Here is a 24,881-nt window from a genome sequence, read left to right as displayed (position 1 = left end):
AAGCCTGAACAATCCTAGAACTCTTTTAGGGGTCCAAAAAGGTGAGGAGCACTCGGTGTGAGGTACGGGTTGTAAAGACGATATGGCAATACCTCCCAGCTGTATTGCTGTAATGTGCACGTAATGCAGTAAGCAGTAAGAGCTTGTGCGTTGTCCTGGAGAAACAGAACAACTTTAGTGGTCAAACCAGGCAGTTTTTTCCACAGGCGCGTATGCACATCACTCAGAAGCGGTCAACAGCAGAAAGTTGTCTTGGTACCCAGTGTGGGCTAACTTTTCAAACATGCAAATATTCGTGAATGATTGTGTTCACCATTCCCACAGAAAGAATTCGTTTGCTGTGCAATTTCACAAAAGGTTTGCATTGATTATTTAGGATCAGGCCTTCCACACGCTGACTGTTCACTGACTGCTTTGGGCTGGGAACCACCATGGCCAGGATCGTCATTGACAGACATACGGCCATCTTTGAAAAGTTTACACCATTCAAATATCTTACTGAGGTTGATCATCTCAATATCAGCGGGTTTTTATGCCTTCATTCACAAGAAACTTCATCACCACACTTGGTCTCTGGACTATCAGTAATAGGACACGCTTGCTACTTACTACTACATGTAATACTGCCATAATAGCTTCCCTTTTTACCTGTAAAATTAAAAGTCCCGGTTTGACTTGAATGCCCCTCGTAGCTTATGCTACATAGAGTTTATACAGCACAAAGAGCCACTGCATGTTTTGGATCAGCTTGGTCCAAATGAATTATTTAATCACTTCCCGTCCAACCCATGTATATAAACGGCTGGACGGGAGCATTGCAGGAGCTTCCCTGCCTGTGCGTGCTCCCTGGAACACCGATTGTTGTACGGGACCTCTGTGTGAGGTCCCGATCATGTGATCACTAATTGGCCAGTCAGTGATCACATGAATAGTAGTAAGCAAGATGTCACTTCCTGACATCATTGCTTACTACTAGTGAAATCTGTGAATGATCACAGAGGTCACATGGTACAAGGTTATTCACAACAGCCTTGTAGCATGTGATAAGCTGTGACCAATCACAGCTCTCACAGTATTTCTCAACGGCTGCAAGAATGCAGCCAGAGAGGAGAAATGATAGCTTTTACAGCCTTTATGGGTGTAAAAGCAATCAGTGTAAAAAAAAAAATCTTCATCACCCCCCCACAAGTAGTACAGTGTCACTGTAATATAAAAAATAAAATAAAAATGTCAAAAAAAGTTAGCAAAATAATAATTTTTGGTTATAAATTTGGGTTATTTTATTTTACTAAAATGATATCTGAATACATTTTGACCCAGATTTATGAAGAAAGATTATTTCTAGAGATGAGCGAATCGAAGTAGGTGAAGTGGAATTCGTTTCGAATATTAGGAAAATTTCGATTCGCGTCGAATTCGAAAATAAGCAGACTTCGGATGCGCGAATCGAAATTTTTCCTAAAATGGCGGCGACATGTGCGGCGACGGAGCGGGGATGTCTGGGAAGGCGCGCAGACAAGGCGCGCTGACCCATAATGCATTCATTCATGACATGTGATCGCATTAGCCAATCAGCAGCCAGCCAGCACAGTGTAATGGTCGAGCTATAAATGGCGGCCATTTTAGAATTCTCCATTTGCCTCCAGTCATTCAAAAAAGGCAGACCTGGCTGTATGCAGGGAGAGAGTTAGGGACAGAGAAACGTTAGTTAGGGCCACAGAATCGTTACTTACGGCCATAGAAACGTTACATAGGGCCACAGAAACGTTTACTTAGGGCCACAGAATCGTTAGGGCCACAGAAACGTTACTTAAGGCCACAGAATTGTTACTCAGGGACAGACAGAATTGTTACTGAGGGATACAGAATTGTTACTGAGGGCCACAGAATCGTTACTTAGGGCCACAGAATTGTTACTTAGGGACACAGATTTGTTACTGAGGGCCACAGAATCGTTACTTAGGGCCACAGAATTGTTACTGAGGGACACAGATTTGTTACTGAGGGCCACAGAATCGTTACTTAGGGCCACAGAATCGTTACTTAGGGCCACAGAAACGTTACTTAGGGCCACAGAATTGTTACTTAGGGACAGACACAGAATTGTTACTGAGGGCCACAGAATCGTTACTTAGGGCCACAGAATTGTTACTTAGGGACAGACACAGAATTGTTAGTGAGGGACACAGAATCGTTACTTAGGGCCACAGAATCGTTACTTAGGGCCACAGAATCGTTACTTAGGGCCACAGAATCGTTGCTTAGGGCCACAGAAACGTTACTTAGGGCCACAGAATTGTTACTTAGGGACAGACACAGAATTGTTATTGAGGGACACAGAATTGTTACTGAGGGCCACAGAACCGTTACTTAGGGCCACAGAACCGTTACTTAGGGCCACAGAACCGTTACTTAGGGCCACAGAACCGTTACTTAGGGCCACAGAAACGTTACTTAGGGCCACAGAATTGTTACTTAGGGACAGACACAGAATTGTTACTTAGGGACAGACACAGATTTGTTACTGAGGGCCACAGAATCGTTACTTAGGGCCACAGAATTGTTACTTAGGGACAGACACAGAATTGTTATTGAGGGACACAGAATTGTTACTGAGGGCCACAGAAACGTTACTTAGGGCCACAGAAACGTTACTTAGGGCCACAGAATTGTTACTTAGGGACAGACACAGAATTGTTATTGAGGGACACAGAATTGTTACTAAGGGCCACAGAAACGTTACTTAGGGCCACAGAAACGTTACTTAGGGCCACAGAATCGTTACTTAGGGCCACAGAAACGTTACTTAGGGACACAGAATTGTTACTGAGGGCCACAGAATTGTTACTGAGGGCCACAGAATCGTTACTGAGGGCCACAGAATCGTTACTGAGGGCCACAGAATCGTTACTGAGGGCCACAGAATCGTTACTGAGGGCCACAGAATTGTTACTTAGGGACAGACACAGAATTGTTACTGAGGGACACAGAATTGTTACTGAGGGACACAGATTTGTTACTGAGGGCCACAGAAACGTTACTTAGGGCCACAGAATTGTTACTTAGGAACAGACACAGAATTGTTATTGAGGGACACAGAATTGTTATTGAGGGACACAGAATTGTTACTGAGGGCCACAGAAACGTTACTTAGGGCCACAGAATCGTTACTTAGGGCCACAGAACCGTTACTTAGGGCCACAGAACCGTTACTTAGGGCCACAGAAACGTTACTTAGGGCCACAGAATTGTTACTTAGGGACAGACACAGAATTGTTACTGAGGGACACAGATTTGTTACTGAGGGCCACAGAATCGTTACTTAGGGCCACAGAATTGTTACTTAGGGACAGACACAGAATTGTTATTGAGGGACACAGAATTGTTACTGAGGGCCACAGAAACGTTACTTAGGGCCACAGAAACGTTACTTAGGGCCACAGAAACGTTACTTAGGGCCACAGAAACGTTACTTAGGGCCACAGAATTGTTACTTAGGGACAGACACAGAATTGTTATTGAGGGACACAGAATTGTTACTAAGGGCCACAGAAACGTTACTTAGGGCCACAGAATCGTTACTTAGGGCCACAGAAACGTTACTTAGGGACACAGAATTGTTACTGAGGGCCACAGAATCGTTACTGAGGGCCACAGAATTGTTACTTAGGGACAGACACAGAATTGTTACTGAGGGACACAGATTTGTTACTGAGGGCCACAGAATCGTTACTTAGGGCCACAGAAACGTTACTTAGGGCCACAGAATTGTTACTTAGGAACAGACACAGAATTGTTATTGAGGGACACAGAATTGTTACTGAGGGCCACAGAAACGTTACTTAGGGCCACAGAATCGTTACTTAGGGCCACAGAATCGTTACTTAGGGCCACAGAATTGTTACTTAGGGACAGACACAGAATTGTTACTGAGGGCCACAGAACCGTTACTTAGGGCCACAGAACCGTTACTTAGGGCCACAGAACCGTTACTTAGGGCCACAGAACCGTTACTTAGGGCCACAGAACCGTTACTTAGGGCAACAGAAACGTTACTTAGGGACACAGAATTGTTACTCAGGGACAGACACAGAATTGTTACTCAGGGACAGACACAGAATTGTTACTCAGGGACAGACACAGAATTGTTACTCAGGGACAGACACAGAATTCTTACTCAGGGACAGACACAGAATTCTTACTCAGGGACAGACACAGAATTGTTACTCAGGGACAGACACAGAATTGTTACTCAGGGACACAGAATTGTTACTGAGAGACACAGAATTGTTACTGAGGGACACAGAATTGTTACTGAGGGACACAGAATTGTTACTGAGGGACACAGAATTGTTACTGAGGGACACAGAATTGTTACTGAGGGACACAGAATTGTTACTGAGGGACACAGAATTGTTAATCAGGGACAGACACAGAATTCTTACTCAGGAACAGACACAGAATTCTTACTCAGGGACAGACACAGAATTCTTACTCAGGGACAGACACAGAATTCTTACTCAGGGACAGACACAGAATTCTTACTCAGGGACAGACACAGAATTCTTACTCAGGGACAGACACAGAATTCTTACTCAGGGACAGACACAGAATTCTTACTCAGGGACAGACACAGAATTCTTACTCAGGGACAGACACAGAATTCTTACTCAGGGACAGACACAGAATTCTTACTCAGGGACAGACACAGAATTCTTACTCAGGGACACAGAATTCTTACTCAGGGACACAGAATTCTTACTCAGGGACACAGAATTGTTACTCAGGGACACAGAATTGTTACTCAGGGACACAGAATTGTTACTGAGGGACACAGAATTGTTACTGAGGGACACAGAACTGTTACTTAGGGCCACAGAAACATTACTCAGGGACAAAGAATTGTTACTCAGGGACAGACACAGAATTGTTACTCAGGGACACAGAATCGTTGAATTAAAGAGTATGTCAGACAACATGCAGAGGAGTGGCAGAGGAGGCAATGTTTTAGGAGCGAGCAGACGTGGCAGCAGAGGAAGGGGTCGAGGCAGCACTATTCGCAGCCAGAGGCCAGTGCTCCCGGTGTCATCCAGTACAGTGAGGAAGAGCTAACAGAGGGCGGTCAGGAATGGGGGGAGACATCCGCCTCTTCAGCAGCCAGGCGAAGAAGTAGTGGCGAGGAGAGTGGCTCGGTAGCCGGTCTAGAGACAGGTCTGTCTCCTGACCCACACGCAGCCGAGGGGGCTAGTAGTGAGGCGGAGACCCTAATTGATGATGATGAGGCTGATCGCACTTGGCAGCCTCGTCGTCATCAGGCTATTGCTTCCGCATCATCAGGAGAAGAGGGTGGCAGCTTGTTAGCGAGCAAAACAGTCGGTGGGTTGTCTCCATCGCCACACTCTGCCATGTGCCACTTTCAGGTCTCCTCACACACTGCTGGTGTGTTCCATTTTTTGTCATAGGGTGCTGGAAGATTACGGGCCTCCCATAGCTGCTGCCAGGCCCCTAATCTGCCATGGGCCCCTGTACCGCCTCCTCATGCTGCTGCCAGGTCCACAGTGTCTCATGCCATGTGCCACTTTCAGGTCTCCTCACACTGCTGGTGTGTTCCATTTTTTGTCATAGGGTGCTGGCAGATTACGGGCCTCCCATAGCTGCTGCCAGGCCCCTAATCTGCCATGGGCCCCTATACCGCCTCCTCATGCTGCTGCGAAGTCCAGAGTCTCTCATGGGTCCCTGTACGGCCTCCCATTGCTGCTGTCTCCATCGCCACACTCTGCCATGTGCCACTTTCAGGTCTCCTCACACACTGCTGGTGTGTAGAATTTTTTGACATAGGGTGCTGGCAGATTACGGGCCTCCCATAGCTGCTGCCAGGTCCCTAATCTGCCATGGGCCCCTATAGCGCCTCCTCATGCTGCTGCCAGGTCCAGAGTGTCTCATGGGTCCCTGTACGGCCTCCCATTGCTGCTGCCAGGAGGCAGCAGGGTCGCAGCAGTGTCAGTGGAGGCAAACGGCCACGGAGTAGAGCACCAGCTCCACTGCAGCCTACCACCACGGCCAGTAGTGGTGCCGGTGTGCACAGAGGAAGTAGCAGTCAGACAGTGAGGAGTAGCGGGGGCAAAGTTTCCTACTCGGCGGTGTGGCAATTTTTCGTCAAGCCACCCGAGGAAGTAAACGTAGCCGTATGTCGACTATGTGGCCAGAAAGTCAAGTGTGGCCAGGGGGCCCATGTTGGGACTACAGCGTTGCGTCAGCATATGCAGCGTCGCCATTCGGGCCTCCCATTGCTGCTGCCAGGCCTTAATCTGCCATGGGCCCCTGTACCGCCTCCTTATGCTGCTGCCAGGTCCACAGTGTCTCATGGGTCCCTGAACCGCCTCCCATTGCTGCTGTCTCCATCGCCACACTCTGCCATGTGCCACTTTCAGGTCTCCTCACACACTGCTGGTGTGTTCCATTTTTTGTCATAGGGTGCTGGCAGATTACGGGCCTCCCATTGCTGCTGCCAGGCCCCTAATCTGCCATGGGCCCCTGTACCGCCTCCTCATGCTGCTGCCAGGTCCACAGTGTCTCATGGGTCCCTGTACGGCCTCCCATTGCTGCTGTCTCCATCGCCACACTCTGCCATGTGCCACTTTCAGGTCTCCTCACACACTGCTGGTGTGTTCCATTTTTTGACATAGGGTGCTGGCAGATTACGGGCCTCCCATAGCTGCTGCCAGGCCCCTAATCTGCCATGGGCCCCTATAGCGCCTCCTCATGCTGCTGCCAGGTCCAGAGTGTCTCATGGGTCCCTGTACGGCCTCCCATTGCTGCTGCCAGGAGGCAGCAGGGTCGCAGCAGTGTCAGTGGAGGCAAACGGCCACGGAGTAGAGCACCAGCTCCACTGCAGCCTACCACCACGGCCAGTAGTGGTGCCGGTGTGCACGGAGGAAGTAGCAGTCAGCCAGTGAGGAGTAGCGGGGGCAAAGTTTCCTACTCGGCGGTGTGGCAATTTTTCGTCAAGCCACCCGAGGAAGTAAACGTAGCCGTATGTCGACTATGTGGCCAGAAAGTCAAGCGTGGCCAGGGGGCCCATGTTGGGACTACAGCGTTGCGTCAGCATATGCAGCGTCGCCATTCGGGCCTCCCATTGCTGCTGCCAGGCCTTAATCTGCCATGGGCCCCTGTACCGCCTCCTCATGCTGCTGCCAGGTCCACAGTGTCTCATGGGTCCCTGAACCGCCTCCCATTGCTGCTGTCTCCATCGCCACACTCTGCCATGTGCCACTTTCAGGTCTCCTCACACACTGCTGGTGTGTTCCATTTTTTGTCATAGGGTGCTGGCAGATTACGGGCCTCCCATTGCTGCTGCCAGGCCCCTAATCTGCCATGGGCCCCTGTACCGCCTCCTCATGCTGCTGCCAGGTCCAGAGTGTCTCATGGGTCCCTGTACGGCCTCCCATTGCTGCTGTCTCCATCGCCACACTCTGCCATGTGCCACTTTCAGGTCTCCTCACACACTGCTGGTGTGTTCCATTTTTTGTCATAGGGTGCTGGCAGGTTACGGGCCTCCCATTGCTGCTGCCAGGCCCCTAATCTGCCATGGGCCCCTGTACCGCCTCCTCATGCTGCTGCCAGGTCCACAGTGTCTCATGGGTCCCTGTACGGCCTCCCATTGCTGCTGTCTCCATCGCCACACTCTGCCATGTGCCACTTTCAGGTCTCCTCACACTGCTGGTGTGTTCAATTTTTTGACATAGGGTGCTGGCAGATTAAGGGCCTCCTATAGCTGCTGCCAGGCCCCTAATCTGCCATGGGCCCCTGTACCACCTCCTCATGCTGCTGCCAGGTCCACAGTGTCTCATGCCATGTGCCACTTTCAGGTCTCCTCACACTGCTGGTGTGTTCAATTTTTTGACATAGGGTGCTGGCAGATTACGGGCCCCCCATAGCTGCTGCCAGGCCCCTAATCTGCCATGGGCCCCTATACCGCCTCCTCATGCTGCTGCCAAGTCCAGAGTCTGTCATGGGTCCCTGTACGGCCTCCCATTGCTGCTGTCTCCATCGCCACACTCTGCCATGTGCCACTTTCAGGTCTCCTCACACTGCTGGTGTGTTCCATTTTTTGTCATAGGGTGCTGGCAGATTACGGGCCTCCTATAGCTGCTGCCAGGCCCCTAATCTGCCATGGGCCCCTATACCGCCTCCTCATGCTGCTGCCAGGTCCACAGTGTCTCATGCCATGTGCCACTTTCAGGTCTCCTCACACTGCTGGTGTGTTCAATTTTTTGACATAGGGTGCTGGCAGATTACGGGCCTCCTATAGCTGCTGCCAGGCCCCTAATCTGCCATGGGCCCCTGTACCGCCTCCTCATGCTGCTGCCAGGTCCACAGTGTCTCATGCCATGTGCCACTTTCAGGTCTCCTCACACTGCTGGTGTGTTCAATTTTTTGACATAGGGTGCTGGCAGATTACGGGCCTCCCATAGCTGCTGCCAGGCCCCTAATCTGCCATGGGCCCCTGTACCGCCTCCTCATGCTGCTGCCAGGTCCACAGTGTCTCATGCCATGTGCCACTTTCAGGTCTCCTCACACTGCTGGTGTGTTCAATTTTTTGACATAGGGTGCTGGCAGATTACGGGCCTCCTATAGCTGCTGCCAGGCCCCTAATCTGCCATGGGCCCCTATACCACCTCCTCATGCTGCTGCCAGGTCCAGAGTCTCTCATGGGTCCCTGTACGGCCTCCCATTGCTGCTGTCTCCATCGCCACACTCTGCCATGTGCCACTTTCAGGTCTCCTCACACACTGCTGGTGTGTTCAATTTTTTGACATAGGGTGCTGGCAGATTACGGGCCTCCCATAGCTGCTGCCAGGCCCCTAATCTGCCATGGGCCCCTATACCGCCTCCTCATGCTGCTGCCAGGTCCAGAGTGTCTCATGGGTCCCTGTACGGCCTCCCATTGCTGCTGTCTCCATCGCCACACTCTGCCATGTGCCACTTTCAGGTCTCCTCACACGCTGCTGGTGTGTTGAATTTTTTGACATAGGGTGCTGGCAGATTACGGGCCTCCCATTGCTGCTGCCAGGCCCGTAATCTGCCATGGGCCCCCGTACCGACTCCTCATGCTGTGACGTTGCAACAAGGTGGAATTCAACCCTACATATGTTAGACCGCCTTTACGAACAGCAAAAGGCCATCACAGATTTCCTGATGTTAAAAGCGGATAAAGGTACTCCCTGTGTAACTTAGATGTCAGCCATTGGCAGCTCATGCGTGACACCTGCGCTTGCTCAGGCCCTTTGAGGAGGCCACGCTATTCGTGAGTCGGCAGGACTATGGGATGAACGACGTCATTCCTCTGTTGCACGTCCTGGAACAAATGCTGTTAACAATGGCTGGTCAGGGTGCGGTAGACATGGCGCACAGATCTCAACGCCACATGACCCCTGTGGGGGCAGGACAGAAAGAAGAGGAGGAGGTAGAGGAGGACATTTGTGCTCAGGAATTATTGAGTGAAATGGGTGGTTTTTCCACTCAGCGGACAGGAGTGGAGGAGCAGGAGCATCTGGTAGAGGAGGAGGAAGAGGAGACAGAGGACCCAGACGCACCGTGGCAGTATGCTGTGGAGATGGAGGCAGGGAGTCCCTCGCATTCCTTGGCACAAATGGCCCATAGCATGCTTGCTTGCTTGCGTACCGACAGCCGAATAATAACCATCAGACAGAGGGATGACTTTTGGCTGTCCACCTTGTTGAACCCTCGCTACCATTCAAAAATGGTGGCCTTTTTCACACCTGCTGAGAGGGAGGCCAAAATAACGTACTATAAAAACCACCTATGTAGTCAGCTGGTCTCTGCCTGTCTGCGCCAACGTCCATCCTCAGACACTGTGGGCCCTGTGCGCTCGCGTTCCGCTGCCATGGCAGCAGGGGAGGGGTGGGGTGGTAGGAGCAGTGGCAGCTCCACCAGCAGCAGCTGCCTCAGTCTGCAGTCGATGATGAGTAGCTTTCTTCACCAGCGCAGTGAGGAAACTACTAACCAGCCGCAGCAGCAGCAGCATCAGGTGGACCTGGAGCAGGACCTCAAACAACAGGCTTAGGCCTACTTGGACAGCACCCTGCCAACCGAGGTAGACAATCCCCTTGACTACTGGGCAACGAAACTTGACCTTTGGCCCCAACTAGCTGAATTTGCCCTTGAAAGGCTGTCATGCCCGGCCAGTAGTGTGGCATCGGAGCGCGTGTTTAGTGCGGCAGGAGGTATTGCAACTCCGCGGAGGACACGACTGTCCACCCAAAGTGTGGAGAGACTCACGTTTGTGAAAATGAATCAGGCGTGGATTAGTCTGGATTTCAAACCACCAGTTCCTGACACAACTGACTAAATCCGCCATGAATCATGCCCCAAACATGTGCCACTTTCAGGTCTCCTCACACTGCTGGTGTGTTCCATTTTTTGTCATAGGGTGCTGGCAGATTACGGGCCTCCCATAGCTGCTGCCAGGCCCCTAATCTGCCATGGGCCCCTATACCGCCTCCTCATGCTGCTGCAAAGTCCAGAGTCTCTCATGGGTCCCTGTATGGCCTCCCATTGCTGCTGCCTCCACCGCCACACTGTGGCTCCACACTCTGGTTTTGGCCCCGTGACTGCCCAAATAAGTGAAGTGTGCGGTGATTCTAAGATCGACGGCACTCATCTGCATGTCATACTGACTGTCAGTATTATTTCTCTTCCCCAGCAGACTCCAAGGGCATTTAAATTAAAGGTACAGTGTTCTGCACTAATATAAAGTCTCTCTGAAGCCTAGAAACACCCTTTTATAAGTTAAATTCGCAGCGAATATATTCGACTCGAATCGAAATTTTTCCACGAATACGCCGAATCAGTCGAATCGAATTTTTGAATACTTCGCTCATCTCTAATTATTTATTTACACAATTTTATAAGAAAAACACTTTTTTTCAAAATGTTTGGATTATTTCATTTATATAGCAAAAAAATAAAATCCCAGTGGTGAATACATACCACCAAAATAAAGTTGTATCTGTCTCAAAAAAATGCTAAAAAATTCATATGGGTACAGTGTTGCATGACCGTGCAATTGTCATTCAAAGTGCGATAGCGCTGAAAGCTGAAAATTGGCCTGGACAGGAAGGGGGTTAAAATGTGTCCGGACTTGAAGTGGTTAAAGTTCACTAAAACCTGGAGTTAGGCTTCAAGAAAAAAAAGGGAAAAATAAATTCCACAGCGAAATATGCACTGCCAATGTACACTGAAACTGTCTGTGAAAAACGTACTGTTCGTTCTCTCTGTACAGGTTACATTTTTTTTTTATTTTTATTGGTACACATTACCCATAGCACTGAATAGCTTCCTATGCCTTTTGACAGTTGTTTGGCTATTATCACTAAAAAATACCAGATATTTATTAACATTTGTCCTATAGACATCAATGGTATTCACTGCTAAGTTTGGGTTCGCCGAATTTCAAACAGGATTCTGCATATCTTGGTGAATCAAACCACAGATTCACCCATCCCCAATGTCATACAGCCCCAAAGAGAAAATCCAATTTCATTTTATATATACCGCTTCTAACCTCAGCTTGTTCAATAAAGCTCTGGCAATAAAACCTGGAAGGTGATTGGTTTCTATGCAGAAGTGAGCCTGATTGTGCACTAAGCAGCTCTAGTAAATGAACCCCATTGTGTTCATATGGCAAACACTGTGAGAGTAGAATTTCAGCCTTGTATGCCGAACACTCTTTCCACCCAAAATGTAATGTCTCAGTTATGCTTGAGCGTGATCATTAGTTAAATCATCCAATTGCTGCTTATATCTCTTAAAACTCCCTTGGCATTTCTCCACACTGGTTTGTGTCTCCAACCTTTTCCGCAATGCTGTACCAAAATTTGTTTTATTGCTGGGATCTCCAATTATTTTTTTTTCTCTATTAAGAAAACTCCATCACGTTCATAAGTCACCATCATTTGGCTTTAAAATGACTGAAGCAACTAAGCAGAATCTGGATTTCCAATGATGATTTATCCTCCCTGGATTTACTGAAATCTAAAAAAATAGTCAGCATACATTATGTCATAATTTCAAAATTCGAGTTGCCAAACATCAGCCACCAAACCTTAATGACTTGGAGAGGATCTGCCAAGAGGAGTGGGCCAAAATCCCTCCTGAGATGTGTGCAAACCTGGTGGTCAACTACAGGAAACATCTGACCTCTGTGATTGCCAACAAGGGATTTGCCACCAAGTACTAAGTCATGTTCTGTGAAGGGAATCAAATACTTATTTCCCTCATGAACATGCAAATCAGTGCATAATTTGTTAGACATGCATTTCTTTTAAATTTTTTGTTGCTATTCTGTCTCTCAGTGTTACAATACACCTATCATTCGATTTTTAGACTGATCATTTCTTTGAGTGGGCAAACATTCAAAATCAGCAGGGGATCAAATACTTATTTCCTTCACTGTACATTCAAAAATGTGCATATTCTAAGCAGGAGGTAAATGACCTTTTAAATGAGCTGTCATCAATCTCTGTAACTGCAGTCATTGTGGAATAAAGGTCTGTGAAATCATTGCAGACCTTTTACCATAAGTCACAATAATGTATTATATTGGATGGCACTCCAACAAACCTTCCCAATGCACCTGCATTGATGAGCAGCACTGTCAGATATGCTATATGTAAGATTTTGGTCCGCTGTGGTGCAATAGACAGCCTATTCAAATGAATTGGCTTCTGCAACACATGCACATTAACAGCTTGCCATTCGCCCTATAGCAGAAATACTACTACAGGGCAGCACATGTGCATAAAATCACATATAAATACATGATTTTGCAGTTCCGGGTAGGGGGAGCACGTGAGTCGCCCGCACACCCTACCCACACCGCCTTCGTGTTCTCGGCTGTCAATCACTGGGTCTAGGCCGGTGATTAGCAAGGGAGAATGTCACCAGCACACTGAGGAACACCAATATGGGTCCAAAAGTTTTAATGAATGATAACATAGTTACAGCAAGGCAATGTTTTGGGGTCTCGCAGGACCCCTTCATCAGGCATGTGACAAACAAAAAGGAAACGTGTGCGTTTGGATTGTACACTTGCAGGCCGGTGATTATTCGCCAGTACCTGGTGATTGCCGAGTATTACCGACGGGAGGACAGAACTGTATGAAAACAATACAGTTCTCTCCCCTGTCAGCTCCTGCACACTGCTTTGTATGGCTCTGCATAGCACTTGAAAAGTGCCCATATATATGCCTGTGTGGGACAGCCTGGTCGGTGATGGGGCAAGGAAATTTAAGTGCAATGGGGCTGTATCCTTGACGGTTAACCTCCGTGCTGAGGTAACAAGTGCTTCACTGTGCTCACACTGCTGCCCCACATGGATGTAAACTCACCGTCATCCTATCACTACCTATCTCTAGGTTAGTCAAATGTGCTTTTGGGACTATCCCAGTATGCAATATGGTATTGTTGGCCGGTATTCCTTCACATTCTTAACCGTGGTTGCTGGTGGTAACCGGTAACCCTACGCTAGGGCTGCATAGAAAGATCCTCTCCTCCACAGGCAGTAATTCATATTCTCAGCATTAAATAAAACAAAACCAGACATCCCAAAGGCACTTCCTGAAAACGATCTATTGGTCAAAACGCGTCGAGGGCTTATGACGCAACTTCCCGCCAACGTCACTTCCGCCGTTTGGAATGCGGTGGCCATTTTAAATTCTATTCATATACAACAAGGCTGAATACACCTAATGCCAGGAAAGGCACTTTTGTGTGAGTGGTATTTTTATTGTTTGACCCCATTATTAAAGCTCTTACGGTTTTACACTATGGAATGTCTGGTTTTGTTTTATTTTATGCTGAGAATATGAATTACTGCCTGTGGAGGAGAGGAGCTTTCTATTATTGATGCAGCCCTAGTGGAGGGTTACCAGTTGTCACCAGCAACCACGGTTAAGAGTGTGAAGGAATACCAGTAAACAATACCATATGGCATACTGGGATAGTCCCAAATGTGCATTTGACTAAACTAGAGATAGGTGGTCATGGGATGACGGTGAGTTTACATCCATGTGGGACACCAGTGTGAGCACAGTGAAGCACTTGTTACCTCAGCACAGAGGTTCACCATTAAGGATACAGCACAATTGCACTTAAATTCACATGTTGGGACTGAATACCAATATTTTATTTGTTTTTGTCAATTGTTATCACTTCAATTTTTACACTGTTACTTAGTTGATTGTATGAACTAAGCGCAGTCTATATGAAATATTTAAGATTTTGGGTATAAGAGGTCACAATTAGGACTGCTGCTGTGTAGGTATTATTTATTTTTTAATATTTTTTTCTTAAGCGCAACAGCATCCCCTTTTCTTCACATGGGGCTTCCCTTCCCATATTTCTTTTGCAATTTCACAATTTCATATACAGTCATGGCCGAAATTGTTGGCACCCTTGATATTTCTCCAGGAAATCATGTATTTCTCACGAAACGTATTGCATTAACACATGTTTTGCTATACACATGTTTATTCCCTTTGTGTGTATTGGGACAAAACAAAAAAAGGGAGGAAAGAAAGCAAATTCGACATAATGTCACACAAACCTCCAAAAATGGGCTGGACAAAAGTATTGGCACCCTTTCACAACTGCGGATAAATAAGAATGTTACAAGCATGTGATGCTCCTGTAAACTCACCTGGGGCAAGTAACAGGTGTGGGCAATATAGAAATCACACCTGAAAGCAGATAAAAAGGAGAGACGTTCACTTAACCTTTGCATTGTGTGTCTGTCTGTGCCACACTAAGCATGGACAACAGAAAGAGGAGACGAGAACTGTCTGAGGACCTGAGAACCAAAATTGTGGCAAAATATCAACAATCTCAAGGTTACAAGTCCATCTCCAGAGAACTAGATTTGCCTTTGTCCACAGTGCGCAACATTATCAAGAAGTTTGCAACCCATGGCACTGTAGCTAATCTCCCTGGTCGTGGACGGATGAGGAAAATTGATGAAAGATTGCAACGCAGAATAGTCCGGATGGTGGATAAGCAGCCCCAAACATGTTCCAAAGACATTCAAGCTGTCCTGCAGGCTCAGGGAGCATCAGTGTCAGCGCGAACTATCCGTCGACATTTAAATGAAATGAAACGCTATGGCAGGAGACCCAGGAGGACCCCACTGCTGACACAGAGACATAAAAAAGCAAGACTACAGTTTGCCAAAATGTACTTGAGTAAGCCAAAAGCCTTCTGGGAAAACGTCTTGTGGACAGATGAGACCAAGATAGAGCTTTTCGGTAAAGCACATCATTCTACTGTTTACCGAAAACGGAATGAGGCCTACAAAGAACAAAACACAGTACCTACGGTAAAATATGGTGGAGGTTCAATGATGTTTTGGGGTTGTTTTGCTGCCTCTGGCACTGGGTGCCTTGACTGTGTGCAAGGCATCATGAAATCTGAGGATTACCAAAGGATTTTGGGTCGCACTGTAGGGCCCAGTGTCAGAAAGCTGGGTTTGCGTCCAAGATCCTGGGTCTTCCAGCAGGACAATGACCCCAAACATACGTCAAAAAGCACTCAGAAATGGATGGCAAAGAAGCGCTGGAGAGTTCTGAAGTGGCCAGCAATGAGCCCAGATCTAAATCCCATTGAACACCTGTGGAGAGATCTTAAAATTGCTGTTGGGAAAAGGTGTCCTTCCAATAAGAGAGACCTGGAGCTGTTTGCAAAGGAAGAGTGGTCCAAAATTCCGGGTGAGAGGTGTCAGAAGCTTATTGATGGTTATAGGAAGCGACTGATTTCAGTTATGTTTTCCAAAGGGTGTGCAACCAAATATTAAGTTAAGGGTGCCAATACTTTTGTCCAGCCCATTTTTGGGGTTTTGTGTGACATTATGTCATATTTGCTTTTCTGCCTCTGTTTTATATTTGTTCCAATACATACAAAGGGAATAAACATGTGTATAGCAAAACATGTGTTAATGCAATACCTTTTTTGTGTGAAATACTTGATTTTCAGGAAAAATATCAAGGGTGCCAACAATTTCGGCCATGACTGTATGTATGATTTGATTATCTTCTATACTAAGATTGTGCTCTGAGCTTTCTGATCTTTCTCTATCCCCGCACCCTGAAGGGTGTTTTGGCCTGACTTCATTTATACATTTCCATGTACCTTCTATTATGAGCAACATGTTTATCTTGAATTTTCAAGATTGGTAGTTCTTGTTTGTCAGATTTGCCATTTTTTACTTGCCATTTTGTTTCTTTTATTTCTGTTGCAGTCTTCTTTCTATTGCAGTATCTTGCACTTATTTTGCTGTAGCTGGCTATGACTGGGTGTCTGGGCATCTGGGCCCATAACCTGTCAGATATTCTGGATATAGCCCTACAGAACAGACTGTGCACAGTCCATATATATTTATCTGCTGCTTCATTGCTAACAAGAAACAGGAAACTTCATCATAGAGAAAAGACATAGAGTTAATCATAGATGCAACTACAAACTTTTAAAAGCTGCCATCTACTGGTTGAATAATATATCTCTACTGAATACTGAAGTAGCTTTTGCGCAAAAATACATGAACATTGTATTCCAACATCAAGCAGTGCACATTAGTTGTGGTAATGTGAACTGCTCAATGCACACTACAAATTCCATAGTCCATACCCTGGAACAAGCAAAATAGGATGGCTACGTTTCTACATACTGTAGGACCATGAAGAATGAACCTAGCCATCCTCTAACTGGAAGTCATATCACAGCAGCAAAAAAATTTTTTTTACGAGTTAAAATAGAACTGAAAGCAAAACTGGTTGTCACCAGAGTCACTAGAACTAGAAGATCTCCATTGCAATATTTTCCTGTGTAGTGCCCTCCTAGGTTGCTAGGGGGAGCTAGAATCTAATTTTCAACTAGGGGCTGGATAGCAGCCCAGGTGCACTAGTCAGAGGGGTCAAATTTCAGTCAGGGCTTGAAGGCTCTGCAGAATCAGCCTCCCCCTGCTCTAGGACTTTGGATAGAGTTCTAGAAGCCAGGGGGGCAGATATAACGAGTGGCTGATCTGCATATTCAAGGTACTCTGACCAATCCTCAACAGGAGGTTTGGCAAGGGGTCAGAATAGCCCTTAAATATGAAAGAGCCTGGCCAGTAGCAGGTGAGTTTGAGTGGAAGATAGAGAAGTAGGCTGGAGTGCAGGGGCCTGGGAAGGGACCTGGATGGGAGAGAGGCTCACTTACAGGTGGAGGAGTTGAACAGGAGGAAAGCTTGCACCCTCATAACCCCCTGAGAGATAACCACCTGTGTAGCAGAGGAGGAGCAGCCCAGCTAGAAGGCCTGGCAGCAGCCACCGAATCAATAGCAGCACAGGAGAGAGACAAGTGAGTAAACCTACACCCCCTGGGCCAGATAGGGAAAGAAGCACTCTGGTGGGAATCTGGATTAGCAACCTTCTGGGACTGGTCTTTCTTTTAAATTGACAGGACTGGATCCCCTGTCCAGGGATTTTCTTCAGGCAGCCAGATCAAGAAATATTTGGGGTCTGGAGAGATACACTAGGAGATGCTGGCTAGCTCTCCAAGAACAGAAGTTTCTGCATAAACTTGTAAATAGTTCAGGAAGTTTGTCCACAATTCTCAGTTCTATTGGGCATCCCATATACGCTTTACCCATTCAAGTTTTTTTCCCTTAATAAAACAACCAAAAACAACGCTCAGGGTCTGTGTATTGACTCCTGAATGCAAGTGAAGGGAAATGCATGTTGCCTGGCTGTGCAGGACTATAGGGGGACCCCAAAAAACTTCAGCGACTCCTAAGGGGGTAGTGCTACACCTGTTTTTGTGACCATCCAAACTTTGGATTCTCTTTTACTCTCTTTCAGCACTATATCCCGTTCACAAAGGCTTCTGTTAGATTGTGTTACTGATGTGCTTTCTCTAGTCAGACAAGGGAACTGTAAACTAAACTATGTTCAGCCTTTTAAGTCAGGCCATGACGAAACGGGTCAGGGTGCGACGGTGCGGCGGACCGGAAGTGACGCAGATCCGTAACCAGAACTGACGTGACGATGTTCTGTTCGGCATATCCGGAGGTGGTGAGAGTACCATGCGGCATCTGAGTCACTGAATGATATGTTTTAAATGGCTTATTGAATTTTTAATTGCTCTAAGTGCAATATTTGGCTTATTAAAGTTGTTTACCTTGGGTAATACACGATTGGAGCAAATTTTTTCTATTTTATGTAACAATGGAGAAGAGTATTTACTATGATCCTGGCAACCATTCATGATAAGGATGATTCTTTGGAGGAACCTCTTGATCTCAACAATTGGATATCTTTATGATCGGGGTGATTAAAGGCTTTGTTCTGGTGAATGCACACCTGAGAGGGGGTGCATGACGGGCACAGCACGTGGTTCAACGTATTGATATACTTTTTTCACTGGAAATTACGGTTAATGAGGATTCACATTGTGAAAATTATTTTGGACCTTTATTTTTTATTAATATATTTTTTTTTTTCATCATGGGACTTATTATTTATGTTATATATATTTTTGGGAATATCACTATAATTTTGTAGTCACTTATGTTTTTAATTTTGTGCACATTATGTTTATATTACAGGAATTTTAATGAAGACAGAAAATGACACACATGATTGTTAAATAGAGTATAATGTGCAGCATATGTGATGCACCGCTATTGATCACTATAATTAGGGGTGATAATATTTAATGCATGTTTAATATTGAAAAGAAAGTGGCAGCAAGTTAATATTATTAATAAATCTGGATTTAGTGATCCTAAAATTACTCCATTTGGGTGGTCACTTATATTAAAATTGTGTTCAGCCTCTGCTCCAAGTCAGGGTCTACTATCCCAAGCTTCTGTTGATTCACACCAATTCAGATCTTCCTCTAAACATAAAGAAGTCTTTCCTTCATTACCCTTATAGCAATCACAGCTGCTACTGTTTCCTATCTCCTGTATACCAGTACCCTGCTTCTATTATATGCATTTTCCCTATATTTGTCCCTTTGAGGGCTCCCTCTACAGTTCCATTACCCATGGCAACCTCTATACCTTTTCCTTTATGCTCCCCAATACTGTTACTACCTTCCACCAACACCACAATCTGGAAAACAATCACTAGCAGGACTCCAGCATCTAAACCAAAAAGGAAAACCAGTTTATTCCTACCCATACAATTGTGCCACTACACACTGATGCCTCAACCATTCTTCAGCCTGTTCCTGACTTTGTGCTGTCTGCTGATGGGGTTGAGTTTGCTTTCATGCTGCCTGCTGATGGGGTCCAATCCACCTCCATGTTGTCTGCTGATGGGGTCCACTTTGCCTCCATGCTGCCTGCTGATAGGGTCCAGTCCATCTCTATGTCTGCTGATGGAGTCCCAGCCTGCCTCTGATAATCTCCTGTCCATTACCAAGCTTGCCTCTGACGAGCCACTATCCACTGCCAAGGCTGCCTCTGATGATCTGCTGCCTGCTGCCAAGCCAGCTTCTGATGATCTGCTGCCCAATGCCCAAGCTGCATGTGATGATCTGCTGTCCTCTGTCCAGCAGGCCAGTGATGATCTGCTGCACATTTCCCAGCTGGCCTTTTATGATCTGCTGCCCACTGCCAAGCTGGACTTTGCTGATTCTCTGCCCGCTGCCCATCCAAACTTTTTTGATTCTCTGTTCGCTGCCTAGCTGGACTTTTCTGATTCCCTTCCTGCTGCCCAGCCAGACTCTGTTAGCAAGATTTAGCCCCACCTGCTGATGGGTCTGAAATTTCAGAATTTTCATTAATGTCATGTAGCTTGTATGGTTCCGTTTGGTATAAGGTCCCTATTGTTGCCTGTCCTGAGATCCTTTTGCAGCCATTTTCTCCTTTTGTGCCAAGGTCTGTTGGTCCAGATACCCAGTCTGAAGATGAGAGCTGCATTTGCTATTATAGCCCTGGTAGTAGAGGTTATCTGGGCAAGAACAGAGTTCCATTTGAGCCTTGTCCTGACCTTGGCATTATCTCTGCAATCCCAGGTGCATTAGGTGACCCAGGTTGCATAACCTATGCCTTGGGTAGACCTGTGAGGCTGTCAAAATGTGGAGAAATCTCTATCAGCTCAGATGGGGAAGGTCCAGTCATGATAAGACACACTGGCATCAGGGTACCTGTATGGACCAGGGACTCTTTTGCTAAGCCTTCAGGTTGCCTTTGGAATCCCAGCATTTGGACATTTGCTGCCTTAAGGCATTGTCAGCTCCTCAGAAATCTGATGAGCAGGAACCCAGCCAGTTTTAGGACCTTGGTAATGAAGTACCCAGTAAGCTTCCAGATCCTGGCAGTTGGGTACAGTAGAGAGTCCAGAAGCTGCTTCATATGGGAGAGGAAATGTCAGGACCTGGATCACCTGCTGGTGGCATTGTGGTTCCCAGAGCAGAAGGTTGTAGTTCTGTGTCCACCAGCAGGTGTCTCCCACCAGCCAGCAGATCTCAGTAATCATTCTCCACCTGATGCTGGCTGCTGGGAGCATATTTAGTTCCTCTCTTACCAGTACCTTTCTCATGTCAGGGTTTTTCTCTGCTACCCAGATACTGCTTGCCATTTATCCTGACTCTGCTTCTTATCTTGCTCTTGCCTTGCATCCTGTACCCTGTAGCCTGCTACCTTGTGACTGCTCCCCTTGTTCCTGATCTCAGTCCTGGTTCTCCCTCCTCCTTGCATCTCCACTATTACCCTGTTTATCTGTATTCCTCATTTGGTACATATTGTATATAGTTACTTTGTTAGTCAGGCTTTCTGTTGCTTAGTTAGGTTCCTTGTTACATATTTTATTGTATAGTTATGGATCACTTGTATCTTCACATTTACTGTGTTTATTTCTTGCTGGTGTTTGGATGTCTTTTGCTTTAATATTAATAAACTTACTTTACTATATACTGTATAGTCTGGTCTCAGTTTCTTAAGTGTAGATAAGCAGACCTGGCCATTCCTACTTCTTTTTCCTGACAGGAAAACAGGACAAATACAGAAGGACAGAGACAGCAATAAAAACCTGCCACATGTTCTAATCTGTAGTTACACTTTAAACTGACACTATACAATATCCATATTTTTCAAAAATAATTCATACTCATCCATTACTCAAAGTGGTTGTAAACGCTCAAGATTCTGTGTGCAGCAGCCCCCTTCACCCCCCCCCCCCACACACACACACACACACACACACACACACCAATACTTACCCAATACTTACCCCTCTTGTTCCAGCAATATGTAAATATGTACAAGAGCGGCAGCTCTCCCATGTCTTTGCCTCCTTACTGGTTGAGACAACAGTGAGAGGCCATTGGTTGCCGCTACTGTCAATCACAGCCAGTGAGCCAATAAGGAGAGGGCAAGGTCAGGACTAAGACATGCTTCATGTGTGAATGAACGCACAGAGCAGAGGCTGGGGAGGGAGTCTGCTTGGGTGCCCCCATAGCAAGTTGCACTAAGCAGGAGGGAGAGGCCAAGAGCACCAGTGGGGGACCCAAGAACAAGAGGATCAGGGCTGCTCTGTACAAAACCATTGCACAGAGCAGGTGTATATGACATGTTTGCTATTTAAAAAAATAAATCTTCCTTTAATATCACATTAATAGCCCTGTAATCTGTTTCTCATTAAATTGTTTCTTACTGTGTTTTTTTGCCTCCTTGTAATGTTGTGAACTCCCAAACCTCTCCTTTTCCATCCTCACTTTGCTTTGCTTAGAAGTAGTGCACCTTAATTGCAGTCATGTGCACTGCTTTATGCACACTTCTATATCCCATACTCCATAGTCCTTAGTCCATCTCAGGAGCAAGCAAGAGAGAGTGGGACCGTATAACCACAGACAGTGGGACCACAGAAAAGGAATGTAGCCACCCTCAAACAGGAAGTCATATCACAGCAGCAAAATCAAAGGAATTTGGAGGAGGCTAAAGCAGTCCATAGCTTAGTCTTTTTGTTTTTTACTCAACCAGCAGGTTGGAAAAAAAAAGAAGTCCTGATTCCCCCATCCACACATTCAAGGTGAATAGGGGAATCACCCCCACTGAGCTACTGTATTCTGACAGCAGGGAGACTTCCCCACCATCAGAATACATAATCCCATACATGAATTGAAATCTAGCCAGTCCCTGCTGAACTGGCCAGATTTAGATCCATGTATGGCCAGCAGCTTTAGAGCAATAGAAAGTATTATTTTTACAATAAGTGGTTCTAAAGCCTGAAGGTTTTTTACCTTCATGCTTTCTACGTAGGACGATAAAAAAACCTTCAGTGTGCAGCTCCTGCCCCCCCCCATCCCATACTCACCTGACCTTGATCCTGATCCATTGATGTATATTAGAGCTCTTCTGGGTATCTTCCTCCTCACTGGCTGAGACACAGAGGGTGTCCTTGGCTCCCGCTGCTGTCAAATGCAGCCAGCAAGGAGGGAGCCAAGGGCAGAGCTGAGCCATGCTCTATGTGTCTCATAGACTCCCAGAGGTGACTCAGGAAGGAGCACGGAAGAGTGCCCCTAAAGAAAGTAGCTTGCTCTGGGGGCACTCAGCGGGGGGGGGAGCGTGGAGTTATGGCGGGGAATTGAGAAGAGAAAGATGGGGACTGCTCTGTGCAAAACCATAGCAACTAAGTATGACATGTCTGTTATTTACCCTGTTAGAGCTTAAGGTACGCAAAAAAGCAGCCTTTCAGCGGCTGGGCCTTGACACCAAGAGGCCGCATATTTGCGCACCCAATGTAAACTAACATGTACCGAGAGTTGGCTCCTGGCACATTTGCTACTTGCGATCGGGACCTTTCCAATTATGTGATTGCTGTGACAGCCAATCAGGGCAGTCACATGACCCTAATCCTGCCTCACCTTCCAGTGTCACAAACCCCTAAAGGGCTGGGAGATGCCCACACCAAGGGGTTAAAAAAAAATCAGAACTTTTACAATCACTTTAAAAATGCATACTTGATTTTTTCAAAACCAGAATTTAAAGTGTTACTAAACTCACAACAGTAAAATCAGTCTGTATATGCTGTTAAGCATGCTAGGTATAGTCACTGTGGAACCTAAGAGGTTAATCCTCTGCATTGTGTAAAAAAGCTATTTTATCCTGTCTTCTCTGATTCTCCCCTTCTTCCAGTGCTCCCCTCTTATCTCCTGATAAGACATATGGCATGGAGTCACTCTGCACGTGCTCAGTTTGGTGTGTATTGCTAGATAGGTTTTTTTTTTCTTGGGAGAGTGCATGTGATCAGCTCAGGGCCAATCAGCACTGTCCAGACAGAGGTCAGGATCCTGCATCCTCCTAGAACAAAGTGAAAACTCCTCCTACAAGCTTTAACTAATCCTCCCCTTCTTCCAGTGTACCCCTCTTATCTCCTCAGTTTGGTGTGTATTGCTAGATAGGTTTTTTTTTTCTTGGGAGAGTGCATGTGATCAGCTCAGGGCCAATCAGCACTGTCCAGACAGAGGTCAGGATCCTGCATCCTCCTAGAGCAAAGTGAAAACTCCTCCTACAAGCTTTAACTAATCCTCCCCTTCTTCCAGTGTACCCCTCTTATCTCCTGATGAGACATATCGTGTGGAGTCACTCTGCACATGCTCAGTTTGGTGTATATTGCTAGAGTGTTTTTTTTTGGGGGGAGAGTGCATGTGATCAACACTGTCCAGACAGAGGTCAGGGGTTCTGCATCCTCCTAAAGCAAAATGAAAACTCCTCCTTTAGCTTTAACCAGTGCTCTGCTGGACACTGATAGAAGTCACAAGACTGCTATATACTGCTGATGAGAAAAGGTATTTAGTTTATATTTACTAAAATAATTGCATTTCCATGTTCTGTGTACTGTGGGAGATTAGACATAGTGAGCAGTGTAGTGGCTAAATACTTAGCATTTCCTCCTGGCATCACTAGGGTCGCTGGTTCAAATCCCAATCACAGCACCACCTGCCTGGAGTTTGCATGTTCTCCCTGTGCTTGCGTGGGTTTCCTCCAGGTACACCAGTTTTCTCTGACACTCCAAAGACATGCTGGTAGGTTAACTGGCTCCTGTCTAACTTGGCCCTAGTATGTGTATGTATGTATGTAAGTTAGAGACCCTAGATTGTACAACCCGTAAGGGTTAGGGAATGATGTGAATGTACAATATATATCTAAAGCTCTGTGTAAATTGACAGCGCTATATAAGTAACTGAAATAAATAAATAATATAGTGAATGCAGGGTCCTGGGTTTAGTAACACTTTTTAGTGTCACCGCAAGAATATATACTTGAGATTTTTTTAACAAGAGTTTAGTGTCTCTTTAAGCCATAAAAAAATCCAGTGCTTACACTAAGCATACTCATTGTGTCCAAGAGTGTATTTCCCACAAGGCAAACAAGGCATTTGCCTAGGGCGGCATTTTTCAGGGGGGGGGGCAGCACTATCCCTTGGAAGAAGGAACAGAAGAATAGACACACGTGGCATGGGGACCTGATGGGTTCCAAGAGGGCCTGCGGGTATCATGATGGTGTATGCACAGCCCAACTGTTGTTCCGGGGATGTGCGGAGCAGTGAAGGTGAGTGTATTTCTCTGTCTAGCTGTGGCGGATGGTGGCTGGTGTATGGGGGGCAGTGGTAATGAAAGGGGGGGAGGGGTGTTGTTAGTCAATATCAGGCTCTCTCTGTGGGGGGGCACCAATTTTTGGGTTACCTAGGGCAGCACAAAACCTAAATACACCACTGATTCTGTCCCAGGACACACATGTCCCTACCCAGGACTGCACTGTGACATTCATTCACTCATTCCTAGGCTCCAAGTGACAGCTGAAGTTTGGCCAGTGCCTGCTT

General features: G+C 46.5%; 1 long non-coding RNA gene across 2 annotated transcripts in view; it reads right to left on the bottom strand.

The window, feature by feature from the left end:
• Positions 1 to 24,881, bottom strand: part of LOC149455298 (uncharacterized) — a 76,462-nt gene that overhangs the window by 46,579 nt on the left and 5,002 nt on the right. The gene's annotated exons all lie outside the window — the stretch shown is intronic.

This window comes from Staurois parvus, unplaced genomic scaffold (genome assembly GCF_062004578.1).
Source record: "Staurois parvus isolate SC_StPar_1 unplaced genomic scaffold, SC_StPar_1.0 ptg000401l, whole genome shotgun sequence".
Taxonomy (NCBI): domain Eukaryota; kingdom Metazoa; phylum Chordata; class Amphibia; order Anura; family Ranidae; genus Staurois; species Staurois parvus.
Note: the sequence above shows the minus strand (reverse complement) of the source record. Positions and strands in the feature narration are given on the sequence as shown.